This window comes from Pinus tabuliformis, chromosome 3_1 (genome assembly GCF_031772625.1).
Source record: "Pinus tabuliformis cultivar Carrire ecotype Pingquan chromosome 3_1, CPIR1, whole genome shotgun sequence".
Lineage (NCBI taxonomy): Eukaryota > Viridiplantae > Streptophyta > Pinopsida > Pinales > Pinaceae > Pinus > Pinus tabuliformis.
In genome coordinates, this window is record NC_142301.1 from 521,131,164 (window position 1) to 521,143,413 (window position 12,250).

A 12,250-nucleotide genomic window follows, 5' to 3' on the forward strand; every position below is an offset into this window, starting at 1 on the left:
AATAAGAAAGATGCTACAGAGCCCCAATGGTGATGTCACTCTTATTAAGCTTCTATTCCATTTAATCATTCTCTATTTTTGGATGAGTGAAACCCATTATGTTATGAAAATAAGTAGAATTTACTTAAAAAGCCTATGAATTATAAGTAGAAATTACATGAAAAAAAGTATGTAGATATTTTGCAAGGAGTGGAATAACTAAATACTCTGATATTTTATATACTAAAGTAAATCTTGCACATTGAGACAATACAACAAAACTGAGTAATAAAAAATTACATGGCTTTCTGATAGGGCAAAGCGCAAAGCACCTCCATGCCTTGAACATGATTCTTAGTAGTATGACTTCAACTATAATTGAGAAATCACATGGTAAAGAAAAATACTTGACCACTCTCATCATAATATCCAATGCATGTACACCCAACTTTCATTTACATTTCAAAATAGTTCTCCATAACCACAATAGCCAATGATATAAAATGAAAAAAACTGAGGCCTTTCATTTACATTTCAAAATAGTCCTCTATTACCACAATACACAATGATATAAAATGTAAAAACCAATACCTTTTTCTAGAGCATCTGGATTTACAATAAATTCAACATACTGAACATAGAGTAAAAAATCATAAGTACTTGGGAAATATTATGCCAACCTTTGATTAAATAATGCACTGTAAAGTTCTGTAGATGAAAAATATAGATAAATCCCTTAATGAATAAAGCATGTTCTTTTCTTGTTTTTCCATTTCTTTTTCTTTGGTGGTTGAAGAACCACCTTTATTACAACACCAAAAACAACCTTAACATTTTGTTTTGTTTTATAACTACATTCAATGTATGTCACAACCCCAATTTGCCTCTTCAAATCTTCACCTTCCACTATTGAGATTTGGGCTTCTTTGGCATGATAAAAAAAAAATTGTTTGTATTTTCATAAATCTAAATTTGTCCCCACCAAAATGATAGGCATAGATGGTGCGTAGTGTCTTAATTCTAGAATCCAATTTTTGGAAATGTTTTCATAAGTAGCCTTGCTGATCAAGGAGGAAGCCAGGAGGAAGACATTTGCACCTCTATAACTCAGGGACCTGATCCTATTGTAATCCTCTTGCCGCATCATGTCCCAAAGGCCAAGATTCATTGTACTTCCATCCACCACTACATTTGCACTAAAGTTATCAAAAACTATTGGTAAATAGTCTGTTGGAAATGTGTTTCTTGTGTAGGAAATAAGCATGCAAATATTTCCCACAACACCATCCCCCACAGTCACACACTTAATAAATCAGCAATACTCATGGTTTCTCTGACTCTTCAGAAAAACTAACTATATTTGTTGCAACATTTCTTATTCAGTGGCTAAATTCACAAAGGCTACTTAGATCAGCTAACATCGCAGAATAGATAGTCAAAATTTTTAAAGCACCCAGAGCGATTACAAACTAGAAAGAAAAATGGTTCTCAAATTAATATTTAAAAGGATGTCCTAGAGAGATTAATAACCATTAGAAAATGGAACATATTTTGAAAAGAAAGAAATAGACATCTCAATCTAGAACATCGAAGTTGGGATCTCTACTCACAAAAACCAAATAGTTTATGATATTCTCACTCTTCTCACACACTACAAGGCCCACCAAGTTCCTATAGAGAAAAATAAATTTTGATAGTTAAAGGCCATTGTAAGATATTGTCATAGTCCATGATGTTATTTCCATGCTCTTCTATGGGAAGTTTTCAAATGGATGATAAAAAATTGTTATCATACAATCAAGTGTTATGTTAAGCACCTTCGAGAAACCTTCCAGAGGAGAAATGCAATGTCATGAGGGGGGTTGGGGACTACTGTTAGAAAATTATATATTACAGAGAAATGGAACACATAAAATATATTGCAGAAATATAAACATAGAAAAAACATAAAACAAGAGAGACACAGATATACGTGGCTCACCCAATTCGGGCTACATCCACGGGAAACAAAAACTCCTTCTTTTATATTATCCAGCAGGCTGAAAAGATACAACCCACAACAAATCCATTGTAATTCCATCTTTTCTCTCACACAATCTCCTCTCTCTTGCTCACTCAGAATAAAGATCTACATATACGAAATACAATTCCCTCATATATATAGCGAGGGGTTACCTTCTAGGGAAAAAACCATGAACTAAACATAACTTCTACCATCAAATCTCTACCTAATGAATGGCCTAGATTGACTATGAAATTACAACATTTTACAAGGCAATTTTATATCTATGTTTAGCTTCGGGGGCACCTAAAGATCATTGCCACCCCCCCATACCCCCTTACAGTGAAAATATTATGTGAAACTTTGCTACCAGATTACAAACTAGGGTCTAATGTGGTGATACCTCTGAATAAAGAAGATAGTTAGGCTCCACACCCAAAATCTACTTCTTGTGCGAGGCCTGGATCTAGGAAAGCAAAGACACAGACTACAGACGCTTTGGTTTCTTCGGTAGGAGGGCTACTCCTGTGCTTACATTTAATTGATGCTAGGAGTATAAACTATCAAGGGAAGAGAGAGAATGAACGAGCATAAAATATTTCTAAAAGGAGTGAAGGGAAGCTAAAACTTGAGGCTCACAAAATGTTGAAATAGAGCCAAACACATCTCATAATCTACAACTGGATCTAGAAAATGGAATCCAACGCTGTTTAGAACATGTAGGAAGCTACCTGAAGGGTGGCTCCTTCCTGATGGCTCAAAAAAAATTGTGGTAAAAAGCCATACATGTCCAGTGATTTTCAAAAAGTACAGTCTTAACAACACAATGGAAATTCACTTTCATGAATAACTTTCTCCCTTGAAATCCCAAAATTATCTCAAAACTTCTAGCTTTGCTCCTTTTTTTGTGACTCCTCAGTCACTTTTCCTTTCATGAAATACGACCAATGTTCTCAAACCATAAATAGATATATCAAGTCCTACTTTATAAGGCATCTTTGATGACAACCAGCTCCATCCTACCTAAATGTTGATGCGATAATTTCTCACTTCCATTACTGGAGTGCTAAAATATGATCTTCCACAGTATATTTAACTGTAAATCGGGAGACCATTATAGGACACATTTGTAAAATTCAATGTTGTCTATCAATAGATTGGTCTTCAGTTGTTGGATTCCACCAAAGATTTATAAAAATAACATAACATGTACCAACCAGGTTCAGAGCAAGGCTCACAAATTTCAGGGACGTTGCCATAACAGTTACCTTATGGAGTGTCGTAAAATCATTCATAACTTTATCCCGTGCTATTACAAACATAGTTCCAACTTCCATATACCCTTCTATGTTGTATGCATGATTTTTTTATTGGAATCTCAAGAAAATATGGAATACTCATCCACTGGGAGAAAAATATGGCTTTCTTTGATGTCTCTATAATCTGCTTCTTATAATCCAAGCTCAAAAATGGATCATAAAACAACCATTAAATAAAGTGACCCAAACGTAGGAGGAGGATGATTTTCCTTAGAGATGTGTCGGGACAGGGTCCCCTAGGGTCAATTTTGGGGCTGAAAGCACAAGTTTTTGTTATGTAATGGGTAAACTCTATGCAAGTTGTGGTCACAGAGTTCATAGATGGTAAAGTGTCATAAAGGGTTTTACCCTTCGTTTATGTAAATTGTGTTGGCTGTAGTAGATCTACCCATGGTCTATGGACCATGGGATTATATAAAAAGGAGAGTATTAGTGATTCTAAGGCAAGTAAGTATTGATGAAGACAAATATAATGGGTCAGTAGGAGCTAAGAGAGAAGAGTCTAAGAGTATAAGAGAGGATCTGCAACTGTGTGCGTAGAGGGCTAGAGTAGAGTCTGCAACTAAGTGCGCAGATCCCTACAGCTGAGTGCATAGGGTAGTCTTTAGTCTATAAGCAAAACTGAAGTATCAATAAAGAGGATTATTCCAGATATATCTGTGTTCTGCCTATTTACTTCTGTTATGAATGAATTCGATTATGTTATGATGAATAATGGGTTTATGATTTAATATTATATTGATGCACAATTCTGCATGTTTTACATTTTTTTTTTATGTTGTGGTTCATGGACACCCTGGTCAATGGGTGGCACTATGTCCATGGAAATATCTGGGTTGATTGACCCCGAAGGGAATCTAGCCCCATGGCCCACTAGCAAGACCTGACCCCAAGCGCTCCGGGGAGATTGGACCCTCTGACCTCCCGATGGCGAGGCACTGATTTTGACCAGCTGAGCTAACCCTTGGGGCTATGTTTTACATTATTATATGAATGCAAGTAGTAATATCTATTTACATGAAGAATATTTTAATGCATGTTAATGTTATTAGATACTTAAGCTGATCTGGGTAAATACAGAAGTAGGAGTAATCACATATGCGTGTAAGGGGTTGATTCACCTATTTAGAGTCTATGAAAAATAGTCGTAGACTTTCGCAAAGGTCTAGAGGCAATTAAGAGAAGTATATCGATAAGCCCTAAAAGGCTTATCGATCTCCGCAAGGTATGTTGAGGGCATAAAATAAAATTACACTAATATTTGGGTGCAGAAACTTGGTTCCAACATCCACCCATACTGCTTCGCTTGAGACTTCAATCCGCGCTCCATGGATTGATGCCGAAAGGGCCAGTAGTGTAGGGATTTATTTAGAAAACTTAAATATGAACCTGGGTTAGGACCCACTAAGCCAAAAAATGGTTCCATTTCGAGGACTGGGATTTGCATAAAGAGATGTGTGATTTTGCATCACTGTAATCTGATGAAGAAGGAAATTAACGATTGGTTGGATAGAAAGGTTCATGAATTCGTGGCTCAAGAAAACATAAATCTACAATTAAAGAAATAATAGTGGTTGTACAGGTATCCATACACAGAGATACACGAAATTTTGTTTTGTTCCTTCCCAATCGAACTATACAAGTCGATCACTAAATTGGTAAGTGGCCAAGGAAGATGGAGGCTTGACAGTCCGACAGTGTGGACCCCAGAGTTAGTGTGGATATTGAAAGCCTCTGAAGATAATATCTTGTGCACTATCGATCACTGCCTTGATCGCATCATAGGAGGATTTGTGATAGAATTTGGGGTCGATACCTCGGTCAACTACAATGACACAGAACGATGCCTCTTCAAGGGACCACGAGGTAAGTATTTAAGGTTTTTGAATACTTGGATTAAGATGGTCTTGTGTTAAAAGAGGTTTATGCAATTGCCTTGATGTTTGGAGCTACGCAAAGTGGAAAGATCTTTAGGGATAGTGGGAGAATAGGCCTTGAATACAACCCGCTGATTGGACCTCCTCTGAGCGATGACGAGGAAGCATCACAAGATTAAACATAGAGCATTTTCCAGTTAATACGACAAGGGTTTCTGTGAATACCACTTCCATCCACACCACCTTCGCCCACACCGCCACCACCTCCACCACTGTTTAATATGGTGAACGCAGTAAAGTTTCCCATTTTCAAAGACCTAGGAAATGAGGACCCAGACCAGTTCTAGTTTGTTGCAAAGGCCTTATGGATAGCCCAGAATATTTCAGATGATCAGATAAAGAAAGCAACGTTGGTTACCGCACTGCAAGATTGTGCGCTAACGTGGTACGTTAAGTACTATACTGATAACTTGACCACTGTGTTGCAGACATTTAGACAACACTGAATAAGAAATTCAGTAGGCCCAACTCCAAAGCACAATCAGTCATTGGATTCAAGGAAATCATGATGAGGCTTGGTAAAACACCTTAGGAATGGATGAGAGACTGAAATGCCAGTTCCGCGAAGCTAATATGAATCTTACAGATGGGAAGCACCACGAATGGTTTGTTGCTTCGTTGTTACCTCATCTAAGGGTTGTGTTGTCACAACAAAAGATTGGGACCCAGGCGAAGGCCCTAGAGATTGCAATGAGATTGCATGAAATAGTAATTTAAGATGTTGCTTTGGGAGTTCAACAGATTCACATGGAGTTCCAGAATCTTTTCCTATAGGTCCAAAGTCTAAAAAAGGATAGAGAGGCTAGGCCAAAGGTGTGCGAAGAAGTATGGTGCCTGAAATTTAAAATCCAAGGGCATGAGAAGGATCAATTTACCTGATTTTCACCACTTCCTTCTGCATGGTCTTCCATATCTGCCTTTTTTGTTCTTCTACCCGAACCACTCTCAACACGCTAAGAAGGTTGACTATGGATTCCAACAATCCTCTTCTTCCCCTTTATGGGCCGTGTCACACCTAAACCACTGCTACCAGGGCCTAGGTGGACTCTTCCTATGTGATGGGTGTGAGTTTTTTTGGACTTTCTTCCTGCAAAAGAGGGCCCAATATGAGTTTTGGTTTTAGATTTGTCAATTTTTCTTTGGCCCCTTGTGGGCTTCGGACCCCTACCTCTTTTAGGGATTCATTTCAAAAAATGACAAAACAAAATTCAAATAAAAGCTGCACGTTTCAAAAAAATAAATCGGCACCTATGAATTCCTTCAAACAATAGAATCACATTGCAGGAAAAAATAATAGCAGACTTACCCCTATTGTAAAAAAATGGAAAACTCTTACCAATTCAAATCGCCTCCCCAGAAACGACACCAAAATGTTGGGTGCAAGAATTTCACCTGAGTAAACTCCTCAACACTTAATTGTCAACCGTAGAGATGAAGCACAGGCAATGCTAAAAATGGTATGAACTTGTCCTATCTCGAACCCTACTTCTTAAAGCAAATGCTTTACAGAATCATACAGAAGACAATCGGAAAGGTAATTGACACCAAAGCAACTCTAGTGCTGGAATGTAAAGGACAATTTGCAAGTAAATCAAGTAAATAAATTCCACACAATAGAAGCAATATTAAATTTTGTAATGAAATGTTATTTTCATATTCATATGGATGGCTAACAATCTGATAAGTGGGTCCTTGCAGAATTCTGTCTTCCTTATGATCTTCCTTCCACACAAACAACCTGTCCTTGCACTATTGCAATCTGCTTGCACTAGTGTAGGTACAATATCTTTATGCAAAAGTATATATGACCTTCCTTACTGAAGACTTATGTCTTAGTGAAGGTTCTTTAAGCCTCAAGGCTTAGAGTACTCTGTTTCTGTGACAAGAGGCCAGCTCTTCCATTGAGGAAGAGCTTCCTTCACCCAATGTACAAATTACCTTTGAAAGGACTGAAAGATGAGCTGAAAAAGGATTGCAACTGTAAATGAAATTTTGAAGTAAATTATCCGTGAAAAAGGAAATGCTTCAATTCATTAAACCTTGCAAAGGAAATAAAATTCATGAAATAAAAGCACTTCAAAAGAATCAAACAATAGCCTAAGTGTTTTGCATGTGTTAACTAACTTTAGTAATCCATTCAAAAAATCTTATGTTCTTTGAAAGTATAATATGTTTATGATAATTTTATGCAACTGCTTCCAGATTCTCTAAAGATGTACTTCTAATAATAAATACAATTACTAAGTTAATGATTTATTCACTTGCAAAATAACTAGAAATAATATGCAGAGAAGTGGTTCACTGTTCACTACAAATAAATGATTAAACCAAAGTGCAGGAAAAAACATGCACTAGTGCAGGAAAGAGTTCCTTGCACGATCCAATCAAAATTGAGCTAAAATAGAGATTGAGAGTAAAGGAAATGCAAGAAAGATATTTCATAAACAAAGTAAACACAACTAACTCTAAAACCACAGATCTGTTTCACACATTATCTACAAAAGATATTTTAAATTAGAACTTGAAAAAGAATGATTAAAACTATAACATCACATAGTTGCAAAAAAAATATCCACACCTTATTTCTGAATAATGAAAGCGAGAGGGGTAAACAAGCTGGGTTGGCTGGGCCCTAGCCAACCAGATCATTACTCTTCTAAGGAACAAAAAATCTCAGCACTTCAAATATACATCAAAGATAAATTAGATGTTGTGTATGCAAATCATGGTAGTTCTCTTGATTACTCGATTTAGCAAATATGCATAACAGTGCAGTCCAGCCCCAGAGCTGAGGCGATAACCAGATTAGATAAAACAAAATTACAATCAATGATTCCTGACTAGCCTCCTCATACCTATAATCTATATCTTATATGTCCTTTCAGCTCTAGCCATTTTCACTAATTACAGACATTTCTTGTTTAGGCCTTTTGGCCGACCAGACTTAGAAACCGAAATTATAAACTTGGCCAACAATTATAATACACACGAATTTCTCTTGGTAGTATCCTAACTTTGGAAAATATTTCCTGATTACACATCACTTGTTATCCTGCTTCAGTTCATCAGTAGCTAAACTTGGAGTCAAGGATCGAGACATGTCCTTGTGGAAGATTTGGCTTCTCGGAAATCTCGGACAGTCTTCATGGCGGTGTGGGAATCTACTTGCACTAGTCACACTCATTCATCATTAATACTAAGTTCCATGATTACTCTAGGAAATTTATATGAGTTACAAGATATATGTAAATAGGCATGAAATCCATATAAAATGATTAATAAAGTGTTGTAATAAATCTTAATATAAAATATGAGCATGTGCAGGAATGGGTAACTATCTTGTACTAGTGCGGGAAACAAGGGTCTTTTATTGAGATAAAACATAGGTTGATTTTGATGGAAATGGGGTAGAAAATAGGTAAATTTAGGGTACCAACATCCTCCCATCCCTAAGCTATTGTGTGTCCTCACACAACGTTTTACCTTTGTAAAAAACCTTCAAAAGTGAATGACCAGCTCCTCAATCCTGAACTTCAATGTTTATATCTGCCTTTACTATCTTTGGCTTCTTGTCTCAGGCTTTTTGTAGCTACTTAGTCACCTTCTTGAGGCGTCTATAGAATTTGGAAGCCCGATACTTCCATACCTTTACTTGCTACTTCTACTTCTTTACTTCTGCAAGTAACTCCACCTCGCTCTATTTCTGCTAATTCTGCTCTTTCATGGCCTAGTTCAAAGCCTCCAGGTCATGGACTTGTTTCTCCAGATCTACTATTCTGCTATTGAGGAAAAGAGTGGAGGGTGTTGTGCTAAGATCTTCAGGTGTGAACATCTTTTCTGCCACGAACTCGAAACAAGTCCCATCATCATCAAGGTCAAGGTCAAGGCTAGCAGATAAAAAAGACACTAGTTTTCCCGGAAACAAAAATAAATTGAATCTTATTTCCTTAGTAGCTAGGATTTTCATTGCCAAAAGTAAACAACGATTGTTTATCATTGTAGATTGCATATTTAGTAATTTTACATCTACATCACGCGGTGAACCATTGAAAGGCAAACTTCTAAGGAAGATCAACTCTAAAATAAATTTCAATGAACTTAACAACGCTTCAGAACCTAATGTAACAAATATAGAGGTCTAGGCTAGAGACATGTTTCGGCATCTAAAATCTAGTAACTATCATTTTCATTGAATATTGGGTGATTCCTCCTCTTTGATATGACAAGTGCTAGCACAGACTTGTGCTCCTCGTACCGTCGAGTATATATTGGGAGACCACAATAGGATTATATCCTTCATCAATAGGAAGCCATGTATGCCACCCTATCGATCAAAATGCACTGAACACCGCATTCAGGAAGATTGACTGCCGTACATAAGTCCTTGGTAATTTCTCTTTAATTTATCACCAAGGTGTATATTGTAGTTTTGCAATTGGTTTGGTAATCCCTCTGTCTAGATTTCCAGAGTAGTCACTTTCATTCCTTTTTGACTCCTTAAAATAAAAGGTCCATCTGAGCACTTGTCACTTCAGGCTCATTAAAAACCGAAGGGGACTAGAGTCATGTTTAGATTTTTCTCAACTCTTAAAAATTTTAAAAACAAAGTTGCATCAAAGCGTCATTAAAATTTATTTAATTCGAAATAACATCCATGTTCCTTCGTTGATCTTAGGTTGAGATAATGGAGTTCACCAATCAAGGAATCCCTCTTGAGGGGAATCCTAGTCCATTTTCCTCTTGGGGAAATATTGGTGCTTCATATATGGCCACATTATCCCTTCTAGGAATCACAATTGATCTGCTGGTATGGCTATTCTCAACCTCTGCCATTCAAAACACCGTGATTCCTCAACAATCAAATCAACAACCAGTTAATACTGAAGTTCACCCTTTTCCTTCTTCTTCATTTGTTTCTCCCTCCCCTTCTTCCTCTTCACTTGGTGAAAATAGTGATGTTAGTAACCAAGTGACTGAGAAGAAGAAGAAAGGGAAGGAGAAGAAGAAGAAGAAGCCAATTAAGCAAGGGGGCAACCATGAATCATCTGGTGAAAATCCGCACATTAAATCTCCTAAATTTCCTTGTGTAATTTGCAGAGGAGACCATTTTCATTGAGATTGTCCTTGCCTTCTATGGATCTTGAGAGACAGGTCCCCATATTCGTACCATCCAGTGTCATCAACCTCTGGTGATCATGTTGACATCACACCATCAACTAGTGAAAATGAAGTTCATGGACAAAAAGGAAAAGTCAAAATTCCATGTAAGTTATGTGAAGGAGACCATACCTTCCCCTGTTGTCCTTTTTTGGATGAGGCTAGGAGAATCTTGCATAACCATCCTACTTCACCGCAGCGACTTCCACCTGGATACAAGAAACTCTCCTCAAGTCCTTTACTAGTTGAAAATCTAATTGACATGACTCAATCATCGGTCGAAACACCTATCGTTGAAAGTGAATATTTTGAGTCCATACCAGACCAAAGTCAATAGGTCGAGATGGCAGTCGACCTAGTTTTACCTTCAGAAAGTTCACCTTTAGATGATACCATTCCCAAAGAGAGTGAGAACGATACTGTTCAAATTATTTTTGTCAGTTCAGAGTCCGATGAACTTGGGGGCAATCTGCCCATTCCTTCACAACAAGAGGAAAATCCCCCGGTTCCTGCTACTCAAGGGATTAATACTACCATTTATTCTGTACCCCGTCCAACTAGTCTAGTCACTTCCTTTGATTGGAATGGACTAGCAACATCCCTCCTTCCTTCTAATGTACCATTCCAAATCATCGTACAAGTTTACAAAATCATTGTCTCTGGCACTATCATAGATGAAGGGGCTTCAATGAGTATCCTTTCCTCAATTGCTTGGAAAGTGCTTGGTTCGCCATCACTTATGCCTATTACATAGAATTTGTTAGGCTCTAACAAAGGAACCAGTCGACCATTAGGGATCCTTCCTAAGTTGCTGATAATTTTGGGAAGGAAAACCGTTCACTTGAGTGTGATGGTAGTCCAAGGACCATTAGATTACAATCTACTCCTTGGACGCGACTATGTTTATAGAATGGAAGCCATTGTTTCCACACTCTTTCAACTGGTGTGTTTCCCACATGAGGGCAAAATTGTCACTGTTGACCAGCTTTCATTTCCCAGTTCAAACACAACTTCAAGTCAAACATCATCTCTAAATTGTCCTTTTGCATCAAGAGTCTCTTCAACCTTCATTCCATCCACCTAATTACCACAAGTAGTCCGGTCAATGTAACAAAGCTTAGGGGGCATGCACCCTTGTCCGTTTGATGGACGAAATCAGCTGAAAAGAGATGAATTTCCCTGTAAGTTAAGTGATTGGTCGGATGCACCACTCACCTTTGTCTAATTAGCAGACAAAGCCAAGGAAGTGTTTTTGTCTAATCGCTGAAAAAAACAATCTTGCTTAACCACAATGATTCCCATATGGTTACTGGAGATTCTCCTTTTCTCGATGCCTTGAGGCATGCAAACCTTTTATGCAAACTAAAAACGACAAATTTCATTTTTTTAGCTTTTTAGCTTCTTAGCTTTTTAGCTTTTTAGCTTTTTGGATTTTTAGTTTTTAACTTCTTAGGTTAGGTGATTGGTCTGACACACCATTCACCTCTTTCTACACCACAGATGAAGCAAAGGAAGTGTTTTGTCTAGCTGCTGAAGAAACCATCCTACCTAACCTCAGTAGTTCCTTAGCTTTCTATTTTTTCTAGCCTTTTTTTAGCTTTTTAGTTTTTGTCATTTCTAGCTTATGTAAAAAGAAAAATGAGCAATGTTATCACACGGTTCAAGCTCGTTAAAAAATAAACCTACCACTGAGCATATGTTCCCCCATAGTTCAAGCTCATTAAATAATGGACCCACATTCGGTAAATAACCTTTGTTATTGCCCAGCTATCAGCCTGTTGAGCCTTGGTTTTGTTCTCGCCATCGCCTCTGTTCTTTTGGCTGATTATATGCTTCCACTTGATTATTTACCTTTT

The 12,250-nt window shown here is 37.4% G+C and overlaps 1 pseudogene; it reads right to left on the reverse strand.

Annotated features, from left to right (window-relative positions):
• Positions 1 to 715: 715 nt before the first annotated feature.
• LOC149188117 (rac-like GTP-binding protein ARAC4 pseudogene) overlaps positions 716 to 12,250 on the reverse strand; it is a 29,132-nt pseudogene continuing 17,597 nt past the window's right edge.